Source organism: Microcebus murinus, chromosome 21, assembly GCF_040939455.1.
Source record: "Microcebus murinus isolate Inina chromosome 21, M.murinus_Inina_mat1.0, whole genome shotgun sequence".
In the NCBI taxonomy this organism is placed as follows: Eukaryota; Metazoa; Chordata; class Mammalia; order Primates; family Cheirogaleidae; genus Microcebus; species Microcebus murinus.
The window spans coordinates 376,471-402,825 of record NC_134124.1 but is presented as its reverse complement, the minus strand read 5'-3'; the positions used below and the strand labels follow the sequence as shown (position 1 = coordinate 402,825).

Sequence of the window (26,355 nt, the reverse complement as noted above, 5' to 3'; positions counted from 1 at the left end):
TTGTCCACACTCCCATGGGAGACGGGCAGGCAGGGCCCAGTGTGGAACTGGCTGTGTCCACACCCCTACCGGAGACGGACAGGCAGGGCGCTGTGTGGATGTGCCTGTCTCCACTCACCCACGGAAGGTGGGCAGGCAGGGCACAGTGTGGAACTAGCTTTTTCTACTCACCCACGGGTGATGGGCAGGCAGGGCGCTGTGTGGATCTGCCTGTTTCCACACACCCATGGGATACGTTCAGGCAGGGCACTGTGTGGATCTGGCTGTGTCCACACACCCATGGGAGATGGACAGGAAGGGCGCTGTGTGGAACTTGCTGTGTCCACACACCCACCCGAGACGGGCAGGCTGGGCGTAGTGTGGAACTGGCTGTGTCCACACACCCATGGAAGACTGTCAGGCAGGGTGCTGTGTGGATGTGGCTGTGTCTACTCACCCACCGGAGTTGGGCAGGCTGGGCACCGTGATGATTTGGCTGTGTCCACTCACCGATGGAGACGGGCAGGCTGGGCGATGTGGGGATCTGTCTGTGTCCACTCACCCACGGGAGATGGGCAGGCAGGGCGCAGTGTGGAACTGGCTGTGTCCACACACCCATGGGAGGCGGTCAGCCAGGGTGCTGTGTGGATGTGGCTGTGTCCACACACCCATGGGAGACGGTCAGGTAGGGCGCATTGTGGAACTTGCAGTGTGCACTCTCCCACGGGAGACGGGCTGGCAGGTCACAGTGTGCATGTGGCTGTGTCCACTCACCCACGGGAGACGGGCAGGAAGGGCGCTTTGTGGATGTGGCTGTGTCCACTCACCCACGGGTGACGGGCAGGCAGGGTGCTGTGTGGATGTGTCTGTGTCCACTCACCCACCAGAGACAGGCAGTCAGGGCGCAGTGTGGAACTGGCTGTGTCCACAAACCAACGGGAGGCGGGCAGGCAGGGCTGTGTGTGGAACTTTCTGTGTCCACAGACATATGGCAAACGGGCAGACAGGGCGCAGTGTGGAACTTGCTGTATCCACTCACCCATGGGTGACATGCAGGCTGGGCTATGTGTGGAACTGTCATTGTTCACACACCCACGGGACACGGGCAGACAGGGAGCAGTGTGGAACTTCCTGTGTCCACACATCAAACAGACGGGTAGGCAGGACGCTGCGTGGACGTGGCTGTGTCTACTCACCCACGGGAGATATGTAGGCTGGGCGCCGTGTGGATTTATTGTGTCCCCTCACCCACGGGAGACGGGTGGCAGGGCGCTGTGTGGAACTTGTTGTGTCCACACACCCAGCAGAGACAGGCGGACAGGGCGCAGTGTAGATGTGACTGTGTAAACTCACCCACGGGAGACGGGCAGTCAGGGCGCAGTGTGGAACTGGCTGTGTCCACACACCAAAGGGACACAGGAAGGCAGGGCGCAGTGTGGATCAGGCTGTGTCCACTCACCCATGGGAGATGGGCAGGCCGTGCGCTGTGTCGATCTGGGTGTGTCCACACACCCATGGGGGACGGTAAGACAGGGTGCCAGAACTTTGGTCTGAGACCTGACAATCCAGAAGCCACGCATGCTGCCGCGTGACGGCGGTATCGCGGCTTGGGACAAGAGGAGGCCCCACGGTGCGGGCTGGGGCTCCAGGCACCGCGGCGGGCGCTGAGGGTGTGGGTGACCCCCACCCCGGGCCGCCGCCCCGCTCCCAGAAAGGGGACAGAACAAGAGGCAAAACAAAAAAAGAAAAAAGAAGAAGCCTACAGCACCCGGTATTCCCAGGCGGTCTCCCATCCAAGTACTAACCAGGCCCAACCCTGCTTAGCTTCCGAGACCAGACGAGATCGGGCGCGTTCAGGGTGGTGTGGCCCTAGACGGCAGAGGGCGCCCCTGCCCCGCTCAAGAAGCCGAGCCTCTCTGCGCTTCCCCGCCGCCTCCTCCCGCCCCAGGCCCCGCGCCAGGCCAGGCCTGTTGAGTTTGCCGGCCGGGTACGCAGGGCTCCCAGGGACAGGGGTGACAGGCGGGGCGGGGCGGGCAGGAAGCGGCGGGCCGGGGTGGGGGGCTGTCTCTCTATACACACACACACACACACACACACACACACTCACACTCACTCACTCACACTCACACAAGATGCGCCTCCACGGCTGGACTCGCCAAGGTGGAGACCTTCCAGCCCCCCTCCTCTCCTCACCTGGCCTCCTTCACCTCCCCGCCCCCCACTCCTAGCTCTTGATCGCAACCGCGACCACCACGGCCGCCGCCGCCGCCACCGCCCATTGCGCACGCCCGGGTCCCCGCCCTTGGACCCAAGGCAGGGGCCGCCCTCCCCCCCCAACCCCTTTCAGCTGGGCCCCCCACCCTGTGGGTGGGCTGCCGCCTATTCCCCTGGGCCAGGGCTGGGGCACAGCACATGGGGGAGGGGAGCGAGTGTATGGGGGCCTTTAGAGGACCGGCCCTGTGCTTGCCAACACTTCCTGCAGGGACCCAGAGCTGGGAGGTGGCATCTCTCAGCCCTGGGTCGGGCAGAGCCCCAGCGGGCCATGCCCACAACCTCTCTCAGCACCGGTCCCCCAGAAGGCTCCTTTGGGACCAGGATTCTCTTGCGGTGACTCTTTAAGGTCTGGCCCCTGGATGGAGGGGCACCAGGAGTAGAGGAGCAGGAAGGGGAAGGGGGTGGCCATGCGAGGGGACACTTTGAGGCCAAGTCCCAGCTTCAGCCTGATCCTCCTGGGAACCCCGCTCTGAGACAAGGAGCCGGGCTTCGCATTCCCACAGCAGCCAGTCGTGGGCTGAGGACACCTGGGGCGTTGGGAACTCCCTGGCTTCTCCTTGGTTTAACGTCTAGAGCTGCTTGTGAATCGCGCCGCCACACACACCCGAGCGCAGGTGTCTTCCGCACAGACTGCGGGCCTCGCTCTTCTGAATGCCGCTAGCTCGCCACCCACCCACGGGTGAACCTGGTCAGGGTGCTTTCTCTCAGGGGCAGACTCTTTTCCGGGCGGGCTACCGGTGTCTCTGTTTGCTCATTTCTTTCTTCCATTTCGGGAAAGTCTTCCTTGCTGGGTGTGGAAATCTCCTATGCCTTCCCTCGCCTATTCTGTCAGCTTTCAAATTCTCTTTCAGTTGCCACCCTCACAGATGGATTAGGAAACTCTTTCCGGTGCACTCATTAGTGAAATGACCTCCAGGAAGCTGGAATCCAATATCTAATGGCCGATTTTTAGCGAGTCCACACGCCAGGGTGGTCGGGGTCCAATGCAGCCCCGGCCAGAGGGCGCCTCTCGTGTTCTCCTGGCCAGAGCTGGGACCCGTTCCAGTAAGCCAGGTATCCCAAGAATGGACACACGAGCACCACGTGAGCGCGCTCACCAGCAAATTGGTACGAACGGATGGACGCCTAAGTGGACAGAGAGGAATCACCTTCATCGGGTGGGTGTCGGGCGGGTGGGGGGAGGGGAGGGGCATACACATCCATTAGGCATGGGGTGGGTGCGCACCGACTGGGGGATGGGCGCACTTGAAGCTCTGACCCGAGGGGGGAGGCTTGGAGAGGGCAAGGCACCCGACCTTAACATTGGTACCCCCACAATACGCTGGAACAACATGAGAGGTATATGAATAAGAACACAGGGGGGGCCGGGCGCGGTGGCTCACGCCTGTAATCCTAGCTCTCTGGGAGGCCGAGGCGGGCGGATTGCTCCAGGTCAGGAGTTCGAAACCAGCCTGAGCAAGAGCGAGACCCCGTCTCTACTAAAAATAGAAAGAAATTAATTGGCCAACTAATATATGTAGAAAACACAGCCGGGCGTGGTGGTGCATGCCTGTAGTCCCAACTACTCGGGAGGCTGAGGCAGCAGGATTGCTTGAGCCCGGAGATTGAGGTTGCTGTGAGCTAGGCTGACGCCATGGCACTCACTCTAGCCTGGGCAGCAAAACGAGACTCTGTCTCAAAAAAAAAAAAAAAAAGAACACAGGGGGGAGGGGGGCACGGGCAACACATGTCACCTGAATACTTGTACTCCCATCATCTGCTTGAAGAGAGAGAGAAAAGAAAATGCAATCATAGAGGTAAGAGACACTTTTTAAAAATCATGAATCCAAAGAGAAAAGTAAAAGGAGGCCTGTGGAGCAGGTCTGGGTGTGACTCCGGATCCCCCAACATCAGGTGCCACCACCAAAGATTCCTGCGTGTAGCCCATAGAACCCCAAAAGCAACGGGACGAGTTCTGGTCACATACTCCCTCAAAATGACATCCTGGCCTTCTTCTGGAACTCCCTCCCCTCTCAGACTCTCAAGGTTTCCTCCAGCGTGTCGGTTCCCACAGAGCAGACCTTTGGTCTGAGACCTGACAGTCCAGATGCCACGCATGCTGCCGCGTGGCGGCGGTGTCGCGGCTTGGGACAAGAGGAGGCCCCACGGTGCGGGCTGCGGCGCCAGGCACCGCGGCGGGCGCTGAGGGTTGGGGTCACCCCCACCCCGGGCCGCCGCCGCCCCGCTCCCAGAAAGGGGACAGAACAAGAGGAAAAAAAAAAAAAAAAAAAGCAGCAGCCTGTGGCACCCGGTATTCCCAGGCGGTCTCCCATCCAAGTACTAACCAGGCCCGACCCTGCTTAGCTTCCGAGACCAGACGAGATAGGGGGCGTTCAGGGTGGGGTGGCCCTAGATGGCGGCGGAGGGCGCCCCTGCCCCGCTCAAGAAGCCGAGCCTCTCTGCGCTTTCCCCCCCCGCCGCCGCCGCCGCCTCCCGCCCCAGGCCCCGCGCCGGGCCGGGCCTGTTGAGTTCGCCGGCCGGGTCCCGCGGGCTCCCAGGGACGGGGTTGATGGGCGGGGCGGGGCGGCCCGGGGCGGGGGGGCTGTCTCTCTATACACACACACACACACTCACACTCACTCACACTCACACAAGATGCGCCTCCACGGCTGGACTCGCCAAGGTGGAGCCCTCCCAGCCCCCCTCGTCTCCTCCCCAGGCCTCCTTCACCTACCCGCTGCCCACCCCCAGCGCGTCGCCGCCGCTGACTGCGCACGCGCGAGCGCGGGGCGCTCGCCCTTTGACCCCAGCCAGGGGCCGCCCTCCCCCACAACCCCTTTCAGCTGCGCCCCCCCCTCGCCCTGTGGGTGGGCTGCCGCCTATTCCCCGGGGCCAGGGCTGGGGCACAGCCAGTGTATGGGGCGTCTCTCTCTGGGGATGTGTCCCATGGGTGGGGTGGGGTGGTTTGTGGGGCGCTGAAGAAATCAGTCCCCTCCATCTCCTACCTCTGGAAAACGCCCAAGCCCGTGGAGAACTGCCGGCACCGCTTCGTGGGGGCCGGGACCCTCCTCCGTGTCCTCCTGTGGCCCAGTCCAAGGGGCCTGGGCCTGGCCGGGGCTGCATTGGACCCCGACCACCCTGGCGTGTGGACTCGCTAAAAATCGGCCATTAGATATTGGATTCCAGCTTCCTTGAGGTCATTTCACTAATGAGTGCACCGGAAAGAGTTTCCTAATCCATCTGTGAGGGTGGCAACTGAAAGAGAATTTTAAAGCTGACAGAATAGGCGAGGGAAGGCATAGGAGATTTCCACACCCAGCAAGGAAGACTTTCCCGAAATGGAAGAAAGAAACGAGCAAACAGAGACACCGGTAGCCCGCCCGGAAAAGAGTCTGCCCCTGAGAGAAAGCACCCTGACCAGGTTCACGCGTGGGTGGGTGGCGAGCCGGCGGCGTTCAGAAGAGCGAGGCCCGCAGTCTGTGCGGAAGACACCTGCGCTCGGGTGTGTGTGGCGGCGCGATTCACAAGCAGCTCTAGATGTTAAACCAAGGAGAAGCCAGGGAGTTCCCAACGCCCCAGGTGTCCTCAGCCCACGACTGGCTGCTGTGGGAATGCGAAGCCCGGCTCCTTGTCTCAGAGCGGGGTTCCCAGGAGGATCAGGCTGAAGCTGGGACTTGGCCTCAAAGTGTCCCCTCGCATGGCCACCCCCTTCCCCTTCCTGCTCCTCTACTCCTGGTGCCCCTCCATCCAGGGGCCAGACCTTAAAGAGTCACCGCAAGAGAATCCTGGTCCCAAAGGAGCCTTCTGGGGGACCGGTGCTGAGAGAGGTTGTGGGCATGGCCCGCTGGGGCTCTGCCCGACCCAGGGCTGAGAGATGCAACCTCCCAGCTCTGGGTCCCTGCAGGAAGTGTTGGCAAGCACAGGGCCAGTCCTCCAAAGGCCCAGGTGCAGGGAGCCCAGGCCAAGCAGCCTGTGGAAGAAGCCACTTGCCGTGCCACCCCGGGAACAGGACTGCAGGCCCCGGCCCTTCCCACCTCCTCCTCCCCCCCGCCCCCCACCCCCGACAAGGCACAGGGCTCAGAGACACCTCAGACTCTTGCTACCCAAAGTGCAAAGGGCATCAGTTGCTCCTCCAACCCCCCCGCCCAGCAGACCACGTTGTCCAGCCAGCCCCCGGGCCTCCCTGGGGTGCCCAGCACAAAAGTGCAGACAGCCACCGGACCCTCAATCTCAGCTTTCGGATGTTTTCGCCACTCTAAGGACCCGCAGGCCAGCTGGGCCTTCGGGCAGGACAGAGAGCCCCGGAATCCGACGTGGAGAGCTGCGTGGAGAGCTGCGTGTACCTCCCCATCAGGAGGCGGTCCCCACCTCCGCGGCTCTCCCCTTGCGGGGAGCGGCAGCCCAGCCGGCAGCCGCAGGGCCTCAGGGAAGACACCAGGCTGGGCCCCCGCGGGGGCACAGCGGGGGCACGTCCCCCGCACTCACGCGACTTAGGGACGGCTGCTGGAGACTGCTGCGGCCACCCTGCTGCCGGGTTTCTGGAGGGCTTCCTGGAAGCAGCGTCCACACCAAGCCCTTGGAAGGCCCAGGCGACGGAGGAGCCGGTCAGGCAGGGGCCGAGGACGGTGAGAGGCCGGGCGGGAAGGAGCATGTCAGGCAGGGGCAGAGGACGGTGACAGGCCGGGCGGGGAGGAGCCGGTCAGGCGGGAGCCCAGGACAGTGACGGGCCAGGCCGGGGAGGAGTGCGTCAGGCAGGGGCAGAGGAGACGGGCTGGGTAAGGGTTAGGGTTACAGTTAGGGCACAATTCACAATCGCAAAGACGTGGAAGCGACCCGAGTGCCCATCCATCCAGGAGTGCATTAATAAAATGTGGCGCGTGGACACCACGGAGTGCCATTCGGCTGTGAGGAGCAGCGGTGAGAGGGCGCCTCTCGTGTTCTCCTGGCCAGAGCTGGAACCCGTTCCAGTAAGCCAGGTATCCCAAGAATGGACACACGAGCACCACGTGAGCGCGCTCACCAGCAAATTGGTACGAACGGATGGACACCTAAGTGGACAGAGAGGAATCACCTTCATCGGGTGGGTGTCGGGCGGGTGGGGGGAGGGGAGGGGCATACACATCCATTAGGCATGGGGTGGGTGCGCACCGACTGGGGGATGGGAGCACTTGAAGCTCTGACCCGAGGGGGGAGGCTGGGAGAGGGCAACGCACCCGACCTTAACATTGGTACCCCCACGATACGCTGGAACAACATGAGAGGTATATGAATGAGAACACAGGGGGGAGGGGGGCACGGGCAACACATGTCACCTGAACACTTGTACTCCCATCATCTGCTTGAAAAGAGAGAGAAAAGAAAATGCAATCCTAGAGGTAAGAGACACTTTTTAAAAATCATGAATCCGAAGAGAAAAGTAAAAGGAGGCCTGTGGAGCAGGTCTGGGTGTGACTCCGGATCCCCCAACATCAGGTGCCACCACCAAAGATTCCTGCGTGTAGCCCATAGAACCCCAAAAGCAACGGGACGAGTTCTGGTCACATACTCCCTCAAAATGACATCCTGGCCTTCTTCTGGAACTCCCTCCCCTCTCAGACTCTCAAGGTTTCCTCCAGCGTGTCGGTTCCCACAGAGCAGACCTTTGGTCTGAGACCTGACAGTCCAGATGCCACGCATGCTGCCGCGTGGCGGCGGTGTCGCGGCTTGGGACAAGAGGAGGCCCCACGGTGCGGGCTGCGGCGCCAGGCACCGCGGCGGGCGCTGAGGGTTGGGGTCACCCCCACCCCGGGCCGCCGCCGCCCCGCTCCCAGAAAGGGGACAGAACAAGAGGAAAAAAAAAAAAAAAAAAGCAGCAGCCTGTGGCACCCGGTATTCCCAGGCGGTCTCCCATCCAAGTACTAACCAGGCCCGACCCTGCTTAGCTTCCGAGACCAGACGAGATCGGGGGCGTTCAGGGTGGGGTGGCCCTAGACGGCGGCGGAGGGCGCCCCTGCCCCGCTCAAGAAGCCGAGCCTCTCTGCGCTTTCCCCCCCGCCGCCGCCGCCGCCGCCGCCGCCGCCGCCGCCGCCGCCTCCCGCCCCAGGCCCCGCGCCGGGCCGGGCCTGTTGAGTTCGCCGGCCGGGTCCCGCGGGCTCCCAGGGACGGGGTTGATGGGCGAGGCGGGGCGGCCCGGGGCGGGGGGGGGGGGGGGGCTGTCTCTCTATACACACACACACACACTCACACTCACTCACACTCACACAAGATGCGCCTCCACGGCTGGACTCGCCAAGGTGGAGCCCTCCCAGCCCCCCTCGTCTCCTCCCCAGGCCTCCTTCACCTACCCGCTGCCCACCCCCAGCGCGTCGCCGCCGCTGACTGCGCACGCGCGAGCGCGGGGCGCTCGCCCTTTGACCCCAGCCAGGGGCCGCCCTCCCCCACAACCCCTTTCAGCTGCGCCCCCCCCTCGCCCTGTGGGTGGGCTGCCGCCTATTCCCCGGGGCCAGGGCTGGGGCACAGCCAGTGTATGGGGCGTCTCTCTCTGGGGATGTGTCCCATGGGTGGGGTGGGGTGGTTTGTGGGGCGCTCAAGAAATCAGTCCCCTCCATCTCCTACCTCTGGAAAACGCCCAAGCCCGTGGAGAACTGCCGGCACCGCTTCGTGGGGGCCGGGACCCTCCTCCGTGTCCTCCTGTGGCCCAGTCCAAGGGGCCTGGGCCTGGCCGGGGCTGCATTGGACCCCGACCACCCTGGCGTGTGGACTCGCTAAAAATCGGCCATTAGATATTGGATTCCAGCTTCCTTGAGGTCATTTCACTAATGAGTGCACCGGAAAGAGTTTCCTAATCCATCTGTGAGGGTGGCAACTGAAAGAGAATTTTAAAGCTGACAGAATAGGCGAGGGAAGGCATAGGAGATTTCCACACCCAGCAAGGAAGACTTTCCCGAAATGGAAGAAAGAAACGAGCAAACAGAGACACCGGTAGCCCGCCCGGAAAAGAGTCTGCCCCTGAGAGAAAGCACCCTGACCAGGTTCACGCGTGGGTGGGTGGCGAGCCGGCGGCGTTCAGAAGAGCGAGGCCCGCAGTCTGTGCGGAAGACACCTGCGCTCGGGTGTGTGTGGCGGCGCGATTCACAAGCAGCTCTAGATGTTAAACCAAGGAGAAGCCAGGGAGTTCCCAACGCCCCAGGTGTCCTCAGCCCACGACTGGCTGCTGTGGGAATGCGAAGCCCGGCTCCTTGTCTCAGAGCGGGGTTCCCAGGAGGATCAGGCTGAAGCTGGGACTTGGCCTCAAAGTGTCCCCTCGCATGGCCACCCCCTTCCCCTTCCTGCTCCTCTACTCCTGGTGCCCCTCCATCCAGGGGCCAGACCTTAAAGAGTCACCGCAAGAGAATCCTGGTCCCAAAGGAGCCTTCTGGGGGACCGGTGCTGAGAGAGGTTGTGGGCATGGCCCGCTGGGGCTCTGCCCGACCCAGGGCTGAGAGATGCAACCTCCCAGCTCTGGGTCCCTGCAGGAAGTGTTGGCAAGCACAGGGCCAGTCCTCCAAAGGCCCAGGTGCAGGGAGCCCAGGCCAAGCAGCCTGTGGAAGAAGCCACTTGCCGTGCCACCCCGGGAACAGGACTGCAGGCCCCGGCCCTTCCCACCTCCTCCTCCCCCCCGCCCCCCACCCCCGACAAGGCACAGGGCTCAGAGACACCTCAGACTCTTGCTACCCAAAGTGCAAAGGGCATCAGTTGCTCCTCCAACCCCCCCGCCCAGCAGACCACGTTGTCCAGCCAGCCCCCGGGCCTCCCTGGGGTGCCCAGCACAAAAGTGCAGACAGCCACCGGACCCTCAATCTCAGCTTTCGGATGTTTTCGCCACTCTAAGGACCCGCAGGCCAGCTGGGCCTTCGGGCAGGACAGAGAGCCCCGGAATCCGACGTGGAGAGCTGCGTGGAGAGCTGCGTGTACCTCCCCATCAGGAGGCGGTCCCCACCTCCGCGGCTCTCCCCTTGCGGGGAGCGGCAGCCCAGCCGGCAGCCGCAGGGCCTCAGGGAAGACACCAGGCTGGGCCCCCGCGGGGGCACAGCGGGGGCACGTCCCCCGCACTCACGCGACTTAGGGACGGCTGCTGGAGACTGCTGCGGCCACCCTGCTGCCGGGTTTCTGGAGGGCTTCCTGGAAGCAGCGTCCACACCAAGCCCTTGGAAGGCCCAGGCGACGGAGGAGCCGGTCAGGCAGGGGCCGAGGACGGTGAGAGGCCGGGCGGGAAGGAGCATGTCAGGCAGGGGCAGAGGACGGTGACAGGCCGGGCGGGGAGGAGCCGGTCAGGCGGGAGCCCAGGACAGTGACGGGCCAGGCCGGGGAGGAGTGCGTCAGGCAGGGGCAGAGGAGACGGGCTGGGTAAGGGTTAGGGTTACAGTTAGGGCACAATTCACAATCGCAAAGACGTGGAAGCGACCCGAGTGCCCATCCATCCAGGAGTGCATTAATAAAATGTGGCGCGTGGACACCACGGAGTGCCATTCGGCTGTGAGGAGCAGCGGTGAGAGGGCGCCTCTCGTGTTCTCCTGGCCAGAGCTGGAACCCGTTCCAGTAAGCCAGGTATCCCAAGAATGGACACACGAGCACCACGTGAGCGCGCTCACCAGCAAATTGGTACGAACGGATGGACACCTAAGTGGACAGAGAGGAATCACCTTCATCGGGTGGGTGTCGGGCGGGTGGGGGGAGGGGAGGGGCATACACATCCATTAGGCATGGGGTGGGTGCGCACCGACTGGGGGATGGGAGCACTTGAAGCTCTGACCCGAGGGGGGAGGCTGGGAGAGGGCAACGCACCCGACCTTAACATTGGTACCCCCACGATACGCTGGAACAACATGAGAGGTATATGAATGAGAACACAGGGGGGAGGGGGGCACGGGCAACACATGTCACCTGAACACTTGTACTCCCATCATCTGCTTGAAAAGAGAGAGAAAAGAAAATGCAATCCTAGAGGTAAGAGACACTTTTTAAAAATCATGAATCCGAAGAGAAAAGTAAAAGGAGGCCTGTGGAGCAGGTCTGGGTGTGACTCCGGATCCCCCAACATCAGGTGCCACCACCAAAGATTCCTGCGTGTAGCCCATAGAACCCCAAAAGCAACGGGACGAGTTCTGGTCACATACTCCCTCAAAATGACATCCTGGCCTTCTTCTGGAACTCCCTCCCCTCTCAGACTCTCAAGGTTTCCTCCAGCGTGTCGGTTCCCACAGAGCAGACCTTTGGTCTGAGACCTGACAGTCCAGATGCCACGCATGCTGCCGCGTGGCGGCGGTGTCGCGGCTTGGGACAAGAGGAGGCCCCACGGTGCGGGCTGCGGCGCCAGGCACCGCGGCGGGCGCTGAGGGTTGGGGTCACCCCCACCCCGGGCCGCCGCCGCCCCTCTCCCAGAAAGGGGACAGAACAAGAGGAAAAAAAAAAAAAAAAAAAAAAGCAGCAGCCTGTGGCACCCGGTATTCCCAGGCGGTCTCCCATCCAAGTACTAACCAGGCCCGACCCTGCTTAGCTTCCGAGACCAGACGAGATCGGGGGCGTTCAGGGTGGGGTGGCCCTAGACGGCGGCGGAGGGCGCCCCTGCCCCGCTCAAGAAGCCGAGCCTCTCTGCGCTTTCCCCCCCGCCGCCGCCGCCGCCGCCGCCGCCGCCGCCGCCGCCGCCTCCCGCCCCAGGCCCCGCGCCGGGCCGGGCCTGTTGAGTTCGCCGGCCGGGTCCCGCGGGCTCCCAGGGACGGGGTTGATGGGCGGGGCGGGGCGGCCCGGGGCGGGGGGGGGGGGGGCTGTCTCTCTATACACACACACACACACTCACACTCACTCACACTCACACAAGATGCGCCTCCACGGCTGGACTCGCCAAGGTGGAGCCCTCCCAGCCCCCCTCGTCTCCTCCCCAGGCCTCCTTCACCTACCCGCTGCCCACCCCCAGCGCGTCGCCGCCGCTGACTGCGCACGCGCGAGCGCGGGGCGCTCGCCCTTTGACCCCAGCCAGGGGCCGCCCTCCCCCACAACCCCTTTCAGCTGCGCCCCCCCCTCGCCCTGTGGGTGGGCTGCCGCCTATTCCCCGGGGCCAGGGCTGGGGCACAGCCAGTGTATGGGGCGTCTCTCTCTGGGGATGTGTCCCATGGGTGGGGTGGGGTGGTTTGTGGGGCGCTGAAGAAATCAGTCCCCTCCATCTCCTACCTCTGGAAAACGCCCAAGCCCGTGGAGAACTGCCGGCACCGCTTCGTGGGGACCGGGACCCTCCTCCGTGTCCTCCTGTGGCCCAGTCCAAGGGGCCTGGGCCTGGCCGGGGCTGCATTGGACCCCGACCACCCTGGCGTGTGGACTCGCTAAAAATCGGCCATTAGATATTGGATTCCAGCTTCCTTGAGGTCATTTCACTAATGAGTGCACCGGAAAGAGTTTCCTAATCCATCTGTGAGGGTGGCCACTGAAAGAGAATTTTAAAGCTGACAGAATAGGCGAGGGAAGGCATAGGAGATTTCCACACCCAGCAAGGAAGACTTTCCCGAAATGGAAGAAAGAAACGAGCAAACAGAGACACCGGTAGCCCGCCCGGAAAAGAGTCTGCCCCTGAGAGAAAGCACCCTGACCAGGTTCACGCGTGGGTGGGTGGCGAGCCGGCGGCGTTCAGAAGAGCGAGGCCCGCAGTCTGTGCGGAAGACACCTGCGCTCGGGTGTGTGTGGCGGCGCGATTCACAAGCAGCTCTAGATGTTAAACCAAGGAGAAGCCAGGGAGTTCCCAACGCCCCAGGTGTCCTCAGCCCACGACTGGCTGCTGTGGGAATGCGAAGCCCGGCTCCTTGTCTCAGAGCGGGGTTCCCAGGAGGATCAGGCTGAAGCTGGGACTTGGCCTCAAAGTGTCCCCTCGCATGGCCACCCCCTTCCCCTTCCTGCTCCTCTACTCCTGGTGCCCCTCCATCCAGGGGCCAGACCTTAAAGAGTCACCGCAAGAGAATCCTGGTCCCAAAGGAGCCTTCTGGGGGACCGGTGCTGAGAGAGGTTGTGGGCATGGCCCGCTGGGGCTCTGCCCGACCCAGGGCTGAGAGATGCAACCTCCCAGCTCTGGGTCCCTGCAGGAAGTGTTGGCAAGCACAGGGCCAGTCCTCCAAAGGCCCAGGTGCAGGGAGCCCAGGCCAAGCAGCCTGTGGAAGAAGCCACTTGCCGTGCCACCCCGGGAACAGGACTGCAGGCCCCGGCCCTTCCCACCTCCTCCTCCCCCCCGCCCCCCACCCCCGACAAGGCACAGGGCTCAGAGACACCTCAGACTCTTGCTACCCAAAGTGCAAAGGGCATCAGTTGCTCCTCCAACCCCCCCGCCCAGCAGACCACGTTGTCCAGCCAGCCCCCGGGCCTCCCTGGGGTGCCCAGCACAAAAGTGCAGACAGCCACCGGACCCTCAATCTCAGCTTTCGGATGTTTTCGCCACTCTAAGGACCCGCAGGCCAGCTGGGCCTTCGGGCAGGACAGAGAGCCCCGGAATCCGACGTGGAGAGCTGCGTGGAGAGCTGCGTGTACCTCCCCATCAGGAGGCGGTCCCCACCTCCGCGGCTCTCCCCTTGCGGGGAGCGGCAGCCCAGCCGGCAGCCGCAGGGCCTCAGGGAAGACACCAGGCTGGGCCCCCGCGGGGGCACAGCGGGGGCACGTCCCCCGCACTCACGCGACTTAGGGACGGCTGCTGGAGACTGCTGCGGCCACCCTGCTGCCGGGTTTCTGGAGGGCTTCCTGGAAGCAGCGTCCACACCAAGCCCTTGGAAGGCCCAGGCGACGGAGGAGCCGGTCAGGCAGGGGCCGAGGACGGTGAGAGGCCGGGCGGGAAGGAGCATGTCAGGCAGGGGCAGAGGACGGTGACAGGCCGGGCGGGGAGGAGCCGGTCAGGCGGGAGCCCAGGACAGTGACGGGCCAGGCCGGGGAGGAGTGCGTCAGGCAGGGGCAGAGGAGACGGGCTGGGTAAGGGTTAGGGTTACAGTTAGGGCACAATTCACAATCGCAAAGACGTGGAAGCGACCCGAGTGCCCATCCATCCAGGAGTGCATTAATAAAATGTGGCGCGTGGACACCACGGAGTGCCATTCGGCTGTGAGGAGCAGCGGTGAGAGGGCGCCTCTCGTGTTCTCCTGGCCAGAGCTGGAACCCGTTCCAGTAAGCCAGGTATCCCAAGAATGGACACACGAGCACCACGTGAGCGCGCTCACCAGCAAATTGGTACGAACGGATGGACACCTAAGTGGACAGAGAGGAATCACCTTCATCGGGTGGGTGTCGGGCGGGTGGGGGGAGGGGAGGGGCATACACATCCATTAGGCATGGGGTGGGTGCGCACCGACTGGGGGATGGGAGCACTTGAAGCTCTGACCCGAGGGGGGAGGCTGGGAGAGGGCAACGCACCCGACCTTAACATTGGTACCCCCACGATACGCTGGAACAACATGAGAGGTATATGAATGAGAACACAGGGGGGAGGGGGGCACGGGCAACACATGTCACCTGAACACTTGTACTCCCATCATCTGCTTGAAAAGAGAGAGAAAAGAAAATGCAATCCTAGAGGTAAGAGACACTTTTTAAAAATCATGAATCCGAAGAGAAAAGTAAAAGGAGGCCTGTGGAGCAGGTCTGGGTGTGACTCCGGATCCCCCAACATCAGGTGCCACCACCAAAGATTCCTGCGTGTAGCCCATAGAACCCCAAAAGCAACGGGACGAGTTCTGGTCACATACTCCCTCAAAATGACATCCTGGCCTTCTTCTGGAACTCCCTCCCCTCTCAGACTCTCAAGGTTTCCTCCAGCGTGTCGGTTCCCACAGAGCAGACCTTTGGTCTGAGACCTGACAGTCCAGATGCCACGCATGCTGCCGCGTGGCGGCGGTGTCGCGGCTTGGGACAAGAGGAGGCCCCACGGTGCGGGCTGCGGCGCCAGGCACCGCGGCGGGCGCTGAGGGTTGGGGTCACCCCCACCCCGGGCCGCCGCCGCCCCTCTCCCAGAAAGGGGACAGAACAAGAGGAAAAAAAAAAAAAAAAAAAAAAGCAGCAGCCTGTGGCACCCGGTATTCCCAGGCGGTCTCCCATCCAAGTACTAACCAGGCCCGACCCTGCTTAGCTTCCGAGACCAGACGAGATCGGGGGCGTTCAGGGTGGGGTGGCCCTAGACGGCGGCGGAGGGCGCCCCTGCCCCGCTCAAGAAGCCGAGCCTCTCTGCGCTTTCCCCCCCGCCGCCGCCGCCGCCGCCGCCGCCGCCGCCGCCGCCTCCCGCCCCAGGCCCCGCGCCGGGCCGGGCCTGTTGAGTTCGCCGGCCGGGTCCCGCGGGCTCCCAGGGACGGGGTTGATGGGCGGGGCGGGGCGGCCCGGGGCGGGGGGGGGGGGGGCTGTCTCTCTATACACACACACACACACTCACACTCACTCACACTCACACAAGATGCGCCTCCACGGCTGGACTCGCCAAGGTGGAGCCCTCCCAGCCCCCCTCGTCTCCTCCCCAGGCCTCCTTCACCTACCCGCTGCCCACCCCCAGCGCGTCGCCGCCGCTGACTGCGCACGCGCGAGCGCGGGGCGCTCGCCCTTTGACCCCAGCCAGGGGCCGCCCTCCCCCACAACCCCTTTCAGCTGCGCCCCCCCCTCGCCCTGTGGGTGGGCTGCCGCCTATTCCCCGGGGCCAGGGCTGGGGCACAGCCAGTGTATGGGGCGTCTCTCTCTGGGGATGTGTCCCATGGGTGGGGTGGGGTGGTTTGTGGGGCGCTGAAGAAATCAGTCCCCTCCATCTCCTACCTCTGGAAAACGCCCAAGCCCGTGGAGAACTGCCGGCACCGCTTCGTGGGGGCCGGGACCCTCCTCCGTGTCCTCCTGTGGCCCAGTCCAAGGGGCCTGGGCCTGGCCGGGGCTGCATTGGACCCCGACCACCCTGGCGTGTGGACTCGCTAAAAATCGGCCATTAGATATTGGATTCCAGCTTCCTTGAGGTCATTTCACTAATGAGTGCACCGGAAAGAGTTTCCTAATCCATCTGTGAGGGTGGCCACTGAAAGAGAATTTTAAAGCTGACAGAATAGGCGAGGGAAGGCATAGGAGATTTCCACACCCAGCAAGGAAGACTTTCCCGAAATGGAAGAAAGAAACGAGCAAACAGAGACACCGGTAGCCCGCCCGGAAAAGAGTCTGCCCCTGAGAGAAAGCACCCTGACCAGGTTCACGCGTGGGTGGGTGGCGAGCCGGCGGCGTTCAGAAGAGCGAGGCCCGCAGTCTGTGCGGAAGACACCTGCGCTCGGGTGTGTGTGGCGGCGCGATTCACAAGCAGCTCTAGATGTTAAACCAAGGAGAAGCCAGGGAGTTCCCAACGCCCCAGGTGTCCTCAGCCCACGACTGGCTGCTGTGGGAATGCGAAGCCCGGCTCCTTGTCTCAGAGCGGGGTTCCCAGGAGGATCAGGCTGAAGCTGGGACTTGGCCTCAAAGTGTCCCCTCGCATGGCCACCCCCTTCCCCTTCCTGCTCCTCTACTCCTGGTGCCCCTCCATCCAGGGGCCAGACCTTAAAGAGTCACCGCAAGAGAATCCTGGTCCCAAAGGAGCCTTCTGGGGGACCGGTGCTGAGAGAGGTTGTGGGCATGGCCCGCTGGGGCTCTGCCCGACCCAGGGCTGAGAGATGCAACCTCCCAGCTCTGGGTCCCTGCAGGAAGTGTTGGCAAGCACAGGGCCAGTCCTCCAAAGGCCCAGGTGCAGGGAGCCCAGGCCAAGCAGCCTGTGGAAGAAGCCACTTGCCGTGCCACCCCGGGAACAGGACTGCAGGCCCCGGCCCTTCCCACCTCCTCCTCCCCCCCGCCCCCCACCCCCGACAAGGCACAGGGCTCAGAGACACCTCAGACTCTTGCTACCCAAAGTGCAAAGGGCATCAGTTGCTCCTCCAACCCCCCCGCCCAGCAGACCACGTTGTCCAGCCAGCCCCCGGGCCTCCCTGGGGTGCCCAGCACAAAAGTGCAGACAGCCACCGGACCCTCAATCTCAGCTTTCGGATGTTTTCGCCACTCTAAGGACCCGCAGGCCAGCTGGGCCTTCGGGCAGGACAGAGAGCCCCGGAATCCGACGTGGAGAGCTGCGTGGAGAGCTGCGTGTACCTCCCCATCAGGAGGCGGTCCCCACCTCCGCGGCTCTCCCCTTGCGGGGAGCGGCAGCCCAGCCGGCAGCCGCAGGGCCTCAGGGAAGACACCAGGCTGGGCCCCCGCGGGGGCACAGCGGGGGCACGTCCCCCGCACTCACGCGACTTAGGGACGGCTGCTGGAGACTGCTGCGGCCACCCTGCTGCCGGGTTTCTGGAGGGCTTCCTGGAAGCAGCGTCCACACCAAGCCCTTGGAAGGCCCAGGCGACGGAGGAGCCGGTCAGGCAGGGGCCGAGGACGGTGAGAGGCCGGGCGGGAAGGAGCATGTCAGGCAGGGGCAGAGGACGGTGACAGGCCGGGCGGGGAGGAGCCGGTCAGGCGGGAGCCCAGGACAGTGACGGGCCAGGCCGGGGAGGAGTGCGTCAGGCAGGGGCAGAGGAGACGGGCTGGGTAAGGGTTAGGGTTACAGTTAGGGCACAATTCACAATCGCAAAGACGTGGAAGCGACCCGAGTGCCCATCCATCCAGGAGTGCATTAATAAAATGTGGCGCGTGGACACCACGGAGTGCCATTCGGCTGTGAGGAGCAGCGGTGAGAGGGCGCCTCTCGTGTTCTCCTGGCCAGAGCTGGAACCCGTTCCAGTAAGCCAGGTATCCCAAGAATGGACACACGAGCACCACGTGAGCGCGCTCACCAGCAAATTGGTACGAACGGATGGACACCTAAGTGGACAGAGAGGAATCACCTTCATCGGGTGGGTGTCGGGCGGGTGGGGGGAGGGGAGGGGCATACACATCCATTAGGCATGGGGTGGGTGCGCACCGACTGGGGGATGGGAGCACTTGAAGCTCTGACCCGAGGGGGGAGGCTGGGAGAGGGCAACGCACCCGACCTTAACATTGGTACCCCCACGATACGCTGGAACAACATGAGAGGTATATGAATGAGAACACAGGGGGGAGGGGGGCACGGGCAACACATGTCACCTGAACACTTGTACTCCCATCATCTGCTTGAAAAGAGAGAGAAAAGAAAATGCAATCCTAGAGGTAAGAGACACTTTTTAAAAATAATGAATCCGAAGAGAAAAGTAAAAGGAGGCCTGTGGAGCAGGTCTGGGTGTGACTCCGGATCCCCCAACATCAGGTGCCACCACCAAAGATTCCTGCGTGTAGCCCATAGAACCCCAAAAGCAACGGGACGAGTTCTGGTCACATACTCCCTCAAAATGACATCCTGGCCTTCTTCTGGAACTCCCTCCCCTCTCAGACTCTCAAGGTTTCCTCCAGCGTGTCGGTTCCCACAGAGCAGACCTTTGGTCTGAGACCTGACAGTCCAGATGCCACGCATGCTGCCGCGTGGCGGCGGTGTCGCGGCTTGGGACAAGAGGAGGCCCCACGGTGCGGGCTGCGGCGCCAGGCACCGCGGCGGGCGCTGAGGGTTGGGGTCACCCCCACCCCGGGCCGCCGCCGCCCCGCTCCCAGAAAGGGGACAGAACAAGAGGAAAAAAAAAAAAAAAAAAAGCAGCAGCCTGTGGCACCCGGTATTCCCAGGCGGTCTCCCATCCAAGTACTAACCAGGCCCGACCCTGCTTAGCTTCCGAGACCAGACGAGATCGGGGGCGTTCAGGGTGGGGTGGCCCTAGACGGCGGCGGAGGGCGCCCCTGCCCCGCTCAAGAAGCCGAGCCTCTCTGCGCTTTCCCCCCCGCCGCCGCCGCCGCCGCCGCCGCCGCCGTCGCCGCCTCCCGCCCCAGGCCCCGCGCCGGGCCGGGCCTGTTGAGTTCGCCGGCCGGGTCCCGCGGGCTCCCAGGGACGGGGTTGATGGGCGGGGCGGGGCGGCCCGGGGCGGGGGGGGGGGGGGGGGGCTGTCTCTCTATACACACACACACACACTCACACTCACTCACACTCACACAAGATGCGCCTCCACGGCTGGACTCGCCAAGGTGGAGCCCTCCCAGCCCCCCTCGTCTCCTCCCCAGGCCTCCTTCACCTACCCGCTGCCCACCCCCAGCGCGTCGCCGCCGCTGACTGCGCACGCGCGAGCGCGGGGCGCTCGCCCTTTGACCCCAGCCAGGGGCCGCCCTCCCCCACAACCCCTTTCAGCTGCGCCCCCCCCTCGCCCTGTGGGTGGGCTGCCGCCTATTCCCCGGGGCCAGGGCTGGGGCACAGCCAGTGTATGGGGCGTCTCTCTCTGGGGATGTGTCCCATGGGTGGGGTGGGGTGGTTTGTGGGGCGCTGAAGAAATCAGTCCCCTCCATCTCCTACCTCTGGAAAACGCCCAAGCCCGTGGAGAACTGCCGGCACCGCTTCGTGGGGGCCGGGACCCTCCTCCGTGTCCTCCTGTGGCCCAGTCCAAGGGGCCTGGGCCTGGCCGGGGCTGCATTGGACCCCGACCACCCTGGCGTGTGGACTCGCTAAAAATCGGCCATTAGATATTGGATTCCAGCTTCCTTGAGGTCATTTCACTAATGAGTGCACCGGAAAGAGTTTCCTAATCCATCTGTGAGGGTGGCAACTGAAAGAGAATTTTAAAGCTGACAGAATAGGCGAGGGAAGGCATAGGAGATTTCCACACCCAGCAAGGAAGACTTTCCCGAAATGGAAGAAAGAAACGAGCAAACAGAGACACCGGTAGCCCGCCCGGAAAAGAGTCTGCCCCTGAGAGAAAGCACCCTGACCAGGTTCACGCGTGGGTGGGTGGCGAGCCGGCGGCGTTCAGAAGAGCGAGGCCCGCAGTCTGTGCGGAAGACACCTGCGCTCGGGTGTGTGTGGCGGCGCGATTCACAAGCAGCTCTAGATGTTAAACCAAGGAGAAGCCAGGGAGTTCCCAACGCCCCAGGTGTCCTCAGCCCACGACTGGCTGCTGTGGGAATGCGAAGCCCGGCTCCTTGTCTCAGAGCGGGGTTCCCAGGAGGATCAGGCTGAAGCTGGGACTTGGCCTCAAAGTGTCCCCTCGCATGGCCACCCCCTTCCCCTTCCTGCTCCTCTACTCCTGGTGCCCCTCCATCCAGGGGCCAGACCTTAAAGAGTCACCGCAAGAGAATCCTGGTCCCAAAGGAGCCTTCTGGGGGACCGGTGCTGAGAGAGGTTGTGGGCATGGCCCGCTGGGGCTCTGCCCGACCCAGGGCTGAGAGATGCAACCTCCCAGCTCTGGGTCCCTGCAGGAAGTGTTGGCAAGCACAGGGCCAGTCCTCCAAAGGCCCAGGTGCAGGGAGCCCAGGCCAAGCAGCCTGTGGAAGAAGCCACTTGCCGTGCCACCCCGGGAACAGGACTGCAGGCCCCGGCCCTTCCCACCTCCTCCTCCCCCCCGCCCCCCACCCCCGACAAGGCACAGGGCTCAGAGACACCTCAGACTCTTGCTACCCAAAGTGCAAAGGGCATCAGTTGCTCCTCCAACCCCCCCGCCCAGCAGACCACGTTGTCCAGCCAGCCCCCGGGCCTCCCTGGGGTGCCCAGCACAAAAGTGCAGACAGCCACCGGACCCTCAATCTCAGCTTTCGGATGTTTTCGCCACTCTAAGGACCCGCAGGCCAGCTGGGCCTTCGGGCAGGACAGAGAGCCCCGGAATCCGACGTGGAGAGCTGCGTGGAGAGCTGCGTGTACCTCCCCATCAGGAGGCGGTCCCCACCTCCGCGGCTCTCCCCTTGCGGGGAGCGGCAGCCCAGCCGGCAGCCGCAGGGCCTCAGGGAAGACACCAGGCTGGGCCCCCGCGGGGGCACAGCGGGGGCACGTCCCCCGCACTCACGCGACTTAGGGACGGCTGCTGGAGACTGCTGCGGCCACCCTGCTGCCGGGTTTCTGGAGGGCTTCCTGGAAGCAGCGTCCACACCAAGCCCTTGGAAGGCCCAGGCGACGGAGGAGCCGGTCAGGCAGGGGCCGAGGACGGTGAGAGGCCGGGCGGGAAGGAGCATGTCAGGCAGGGGCAGAGGACGGTGACAGGCCGGGCGGGGAGGAGCCGGTCAGGCGGGAGCCCAGGACAGTGACGGGCCAGGCCGGGGAGGAGTGCGTCAGGCAGGGGCAGAGGAGACGGGCTGGGTAAGGGTTAGGGTTACAGTTAGGGCACAATTCACAATCGCAAAGACGTGGAAGCGACCCGAGTGCCCATCCATCCAGGAGTGCATTAATAAAATGTGGCGCGTGGACACCACGGAGTGCCATTCGGCTGTGAGGAGCAGCGGTGAGAGGGCGCCTCTCGTGTTCTCCTGGCCAGAGCTGGAACCCGTTCCAGTAAGCCAGGTATCCCAAGAATGGACACACGAGCACCACGTGAGCGCGCTCACCAGCAAATTGGTACGAACGGATGGACACCTAAGTGGACAGAGAGGAATCACCTTCATCGGGTGGGTGTCGGGCGGGTGGGGGGAGGGGAGGGGCATACACATCCATTAGGCATGGGGTGGGTGCGCACCGACTGGGGGATGGGAGCACTTGAAGCTCTGACCCGAGGGGGGAGGCTGGGAGAGGGCAACGCACCCGACCTTAACATTGGTACCCCCACGATACGCTGGAACAACATGAGAGGTATATGAATGAGAACACAGGGGGGAGGGGGGCACGGGCAACACATGTCACCTGAACACTTGTACTCCCATCATCTGCTTGAAAAGAGAGAGAAAAGAAAATGCAATCCTAGAGGTAAGAGACACTTTTTAAAAATAATGAATCCGAAGAGAAAAGTAAAAGGAGGCCTGTGGAGCAGGTCTGGGTGTGACTCCGGATCCCCCAACATCAGGTGCCACCACCAAAGATTCCTGCGTGTAGCCCATAGAACCCCAAAAGCAACGGGACGAGTTCTGGTCACATACTCCCTCAAAATGACATCCTGGCCTTCTTCTGGAACTCCCTCCCCTCTCAGACTCTCAAGGTTTCCTCCAGCGTGTCGGTTCCCACAGAGCAGACCTTTGGTCTGAGACCTGACAGTCCAGATGCCACGCATGCTGCCGCGTGGCGGCGGTGTCGCGGCTTGGGACAAGAGGAGGCCCCACGGTGCGGGCTGCGGCGCCAGGCACCGCGGCGGGCGCTGAGGGTTGGGGTCACCCCCACCCCGGGCCGCCGCCGCCCCGCTCCCAGAAAGGGGACAGAACAAGAGGAAAAAAAAAAAAAAAAAAAAGCAGCAGCCTGTGGCACCCGGTATTCCCAGGCGGTCTCCCATCCAAGTACTAACCAGGCCCGACCCTGCTTAGCTTCCGAGACCAGACGAGATCGGGGGCGTTCAGGGTGGGGTGGCCCTAGACGGCGGCGGAGGGCGCCCCTGCCCCGCTCAAGAAGCCGAGCCTCTCTGCGCTTTCCCCCCCGCCGCCGCCGCCGCCGCCGCCGCCGCCGCCGCCGCCGCCTCCCGCCCCAGGCCCCGCGCCGGGCCGGGCCTGTTGAGTTCGCCGGCCGGGTCCCGCGGGCTCCCAGGGACGGGGTTGATGGGCGGGGCGGGGCGGCCCGGGGCGGGGGGGGGGGGCTGTCTCTCTATACACACACACACACACTCACACTCACTCACACTCACACAAGATGCGCCTCCACGGCTGGACTCGCCAAGGTGGAGCCCTCCCAGCCCCCCTCGTCTCCTCCCCAGGCCTCCTTCACCTACCCGCTGCCCACCCCCAGCGCGTCGCCGCCGCTGACTGCGCACGCGCGAGCGCGGGGCGCTCGCCCTTTGACCCCAGCCAGGGGCCGCCCTCCCCCACAACCCCTTTCAGCTGCGCCCCCCCCTCGCCCTGTGGGTGGGCTGCCGCCTATTCCCCGGGGCCAGGGCTGGGGCACAGCCAGTGTATGGGGCGTCTCTCTCTGGGGATGTGTCCCATGGGTGGGGTGGGGTGGTTTGTGGGGCGCTGAAGAAATCAGTCCCCTCCATCTCCTACCTCTGGAAAACGCCCAAGCCCGTGGAGAACTGCCGGCACCGCTTCGTGGGGGCCGGGACCCTCCTCCGTGTCCTCCTGTGGCCCAGTCCAAGGGGCCTGGGCCTGGCCGGGGCTGCATTGGACCCCGACCACCCTGGCGTGTGGACTCGCTAAAAATCGGCCATTAGATATTGGATTCCAGCTTCCTTGAGGTCATTTCACTAATGAGTGCACCGGAAAGAGTTTCCTAATCCATCTGTGAGGGTGGCCACTGAAAGAGAATTTTAAAGCTGACAGAATAGGCGAGGGAAGGCATAGGAGATTTCCACACCCAGCAAGGAAGACTTTCCCGAAATGGAAGAAAGAAACGAGCAAACAGAGACACCGGTAGCCCGCCCGGAAAAGAGTCTGCCCCTGAGAGAAAGCACCCTGACCAGGTTCACGCGTGGGTGGGTGGCGAGCCGGCGGCGTTCAGAAGAGCGAGGCCCGCAGTCTGTGCGGAAGACACCTGCGCTCGGGTGTGTGTGGCGGCGCGATTCACAAGCAGCTCTAGATGTTAAACCAAGGAGAAGCCAGGGAGTTCCCAACGCCCCAGGTGTCCTCAGCCCACGACTGGCTGCTGTGGGAATGCGAAGCCCGGCTCCTTGTCTCAGAGCGGGGTTCCCAGGAGGATCAGGCTGAAGCTGGGACTTGGCCTCAAAGTGTCCCCTCGCATGGCCACCCCCTTCCCCTTCCTGCTCCTCTACTCCTGGTGCCCCTCCATCCAGGGGCCAGACCTTAAAGAGTCACCGCAAGAGAATCCTGGTCCCAAAGGAGCCTTCTGGGGGACCGGTGCTGAGAGAGGTTGTGGGCATGGCCCGCTGGGGCTCTGCCCGACCCAGGGCTGAGAGATGCAACCTCCCAGCTCTGGGTCCCTGCAGGAAGTGTTGGCAAGCACAGGGCCAGTCCTCCAAAGGCCCAGGTGCAGGGAGCCCAGGCCAAGCAGCCTGTGGAAGAAGCCACTTGCCGTGCCACCCCGGGAACAGGACTGCAGGCCCCGGCCCTTCCCACCTCCTCCTCCCCCCCGCCCCCCACCCCCGACAAGGCACAGGGCTCAGAGACACCTCAGACTCTTGCTACCCAAAGTGCAAAGGGCATCAGTTGCTCCTCCAACCCCCCCGCCCAGCAGACCACGTTGTCCAGCCAGCCCCCGGGCCTCCCTGGGGTGCCCAGCACAAAAGTGCAGACAGCCACCGGACCCTCAATCTCAGCTTTCGGATGTTTTCGCCACTCTAAGGACCCGCAGGCCAGCTGGGCCTTCGGGCAGGACAGAGAGCCCCGGAATCCGACGTGGAGAGCTGCGTGGAGAGCTGCGTGTACCTCCCCATCAGGAGGCGGTCCCCACCTCCGCGGCTCTCCCCTTGCGGGGAGCGGCAGCCCAGCCGGCAGCCGCAGGGCCTCAGGGAAGACACCAGGCTGGGCCCCCGCGGGGGCACAGCGGGGGCACGTCCCCCGCACTCACGCGACTTAGGGACGGCTGCTGGAGACTGCTGCGGCCACCCTGCTGCCGGGTTTCTGGAGGGCTTCCTGGAAGCAGCGTCCACACCAAGCCCTTGGAAGGCCCAGGCGACGGAGGAGCCGGTCAGGCAGGGGCCGAGGACGGTGAGAGGCCGGGCGGGAAGGAGCATGTCAGGCAGGGGCAGAGGACGGTGACAGGCCGGGCGGGGAGGAGCCGGTCAGGCGGGAGCCCAGGACAGTGACGGGCCAGGCCGGGGAGGAGTGCGTCAGGCAGGGGCAGAGGAGACGGGCTGGGTAAGGGTTAGGGTTACAGTTAGGGCACAATTCACAATCGCAAAGACGTGGAAGCGACCCGAGTGCCCATCCATCCAGGAGTGCATTAATAAAATGTGGCGCGTGGACACCACGGAGTGCCATTCGGCTGTGAGGAGCAGCGGTGAGAGGGCGCCTCTCGTGTTCTCCTGGCCAGAGCTGGAACCCGTTCCAGTAAGCCAGGTATCCCAAGAATGGACACACGAGCACCACGTGAGCGCGCTCACCAGCAAATTGGTACGAACGGATGGACACCTAAGTGGACAGAGAGGAATCACCTTCATCGGGTGGGTGTCGGGCGGGTGGGGGGAGGGGAGGGGCATACACATCCATTAGGCATGGGGTGGGTGCGCACCGACTGGGGGATGGGAGCACTTGAAGCTCTGACCCGAGGGGGGAGGCTGGGAGAGGGCAACGCACCCGACCTTAACATTGGTACCCCCACGATACGCTGGAACAACATGAGAGGTATATGAATGAGAACACAGGGGGGAGGGGGGCACGGGCAACACATGTCACCTGAACACTTGTACTCCCATCATCTGCTTGAAAAGAGAGAGAAAAGAAAATGCAATCCTAGAGGTAAGAGACACTTTTTAAAAATCATGAATCCGAAGAGAAAAGTAAAAGGAGGCCTGTGGAGCAGGTCTGGGTGTGACTCCGGATCCCCCAACATCAGGTGCCACCACCAAAGATTCCTGCGTGTAGCCCATAGAACCCCAAAAGCAACGGGACGAGTTCTGGTCACATACTCCCTCAAAATGACATCCTGGCCTTCTTCTGGAACTCCCTCCCCTCTCAGACTCTCAAGGTTTCCTCCAGCGTGTCGGTTCCCACAGAGCAGACCTTTGGTCTGAGACCTGACAGTCCAGATGCCACGCATGCTGCCGCGTGGCGGCGGTGTCGCGGCTTGGGACAAGAGGAGGCCCCACGGTGCGGGCTGCGGCGCCAGGCACCGCGGCGGGCGCTGAGGGTTGGGGTCACCCCCACCCCGGGCCGCCGCCGCCCCGCTCCCAGAAAGGGGACAGAACAAGAGGAAAAAAAAAAAAAAAAAAAGCAGCAGCCTGTGGCACCCGGTATTCCCAGGCGGTCTCCCATCCAAGTACTAACCAGGCCCGACCCTGCTTAGCTTCCGAGACCAGACGAGATCGGGGGCGTTCAGGGTGGGGTGGCCCTAGACGGCGGCGGAGGGCGTCCCTGCCCCGCTCAAGAAGCCGAGCCTCTCTGCGCTTTCCCCCCCGCCGCCGCCGCCGCCGCCGCCGCCGCCGCCGCCGCCGCCGCCTCCCGCCCCAGGCCCCGCGCCGGGCCGGGCCTGTTGAGTTCGCCGGCCGGGTCCCGCGGGCTCCCAGGGACGGGGTTGATGGGCGGGGCGGGGCGGCCCGGGGC

General features: G+C 63.8%; 1 non-coding gene and 7 pseudogenes across 1 annotated transcript; all 8 read right to left on the bottom strand.

Moving 5' to 3' along the window:
- Nucleotides 1–1,735: 1,735 nt before the first annotated feature.
- Nucleotides 1,736–1,854, bottom strand: LOC142863127 (5S ribosomal RNA). The gene has a single exon (XR_012914021.1). It is a non-coding gene; the product is annotated as a 5S ribosomal RNA (ribosomal RNA).
- A 2,674-nt stretch (nt 1,855–4,528) lies between these two features.
- On the bottom strand, nt 4,529–4,647 carry LOC142863348 (uncharacterized; annotated as a pseudogene).
- Nucleotides 4,648–8,085: 3,438 nt separating this feature from the next.
- LOC142863262 (uncharacterized) lies at nt 8,086–8,204 on the bottom strand (annotated as a pseudogene).
- A 3,474-nt stretch (nt 8,205–11,678) lies between these two features.
- On the bottom strand, nt 11,679–11,797 carry LOC142863261 (uncharacterized; annotated as a pseudogene).
- A 3,472-nt stretch (nt 11,798–15,269) lies between these two features.
- Nucleotides 15,270–15,388, bottom strand: LOC142863260 (uncharacterized; annotated as a pseudogene).
- Nucleotides 15,389–18,854: 3,466 nt separating this feature from the next.
- On the bottom strand, nt 18,855–18,973 carry LOC142863259 (uncharacterized; annotated as a pseudogene).
- A 3,471-nt stretch (nt 18,974–22,444) lies between these two features.
- LOC142863258 (uncharacterized) lies at nt 22,445–22,563 on the bottom strand (annotated as a pseudogene).
- A 3,467-nt stretch (nt 22,564–26,030) lies between these two features.
- On the bottom strand, nt 26,031–26,149 carry LOC142863257 (uncharacterized; annotated as a pseudogene).
- Nucleotides 26,150–26,355: the final 206 nt, after the last annotated feature.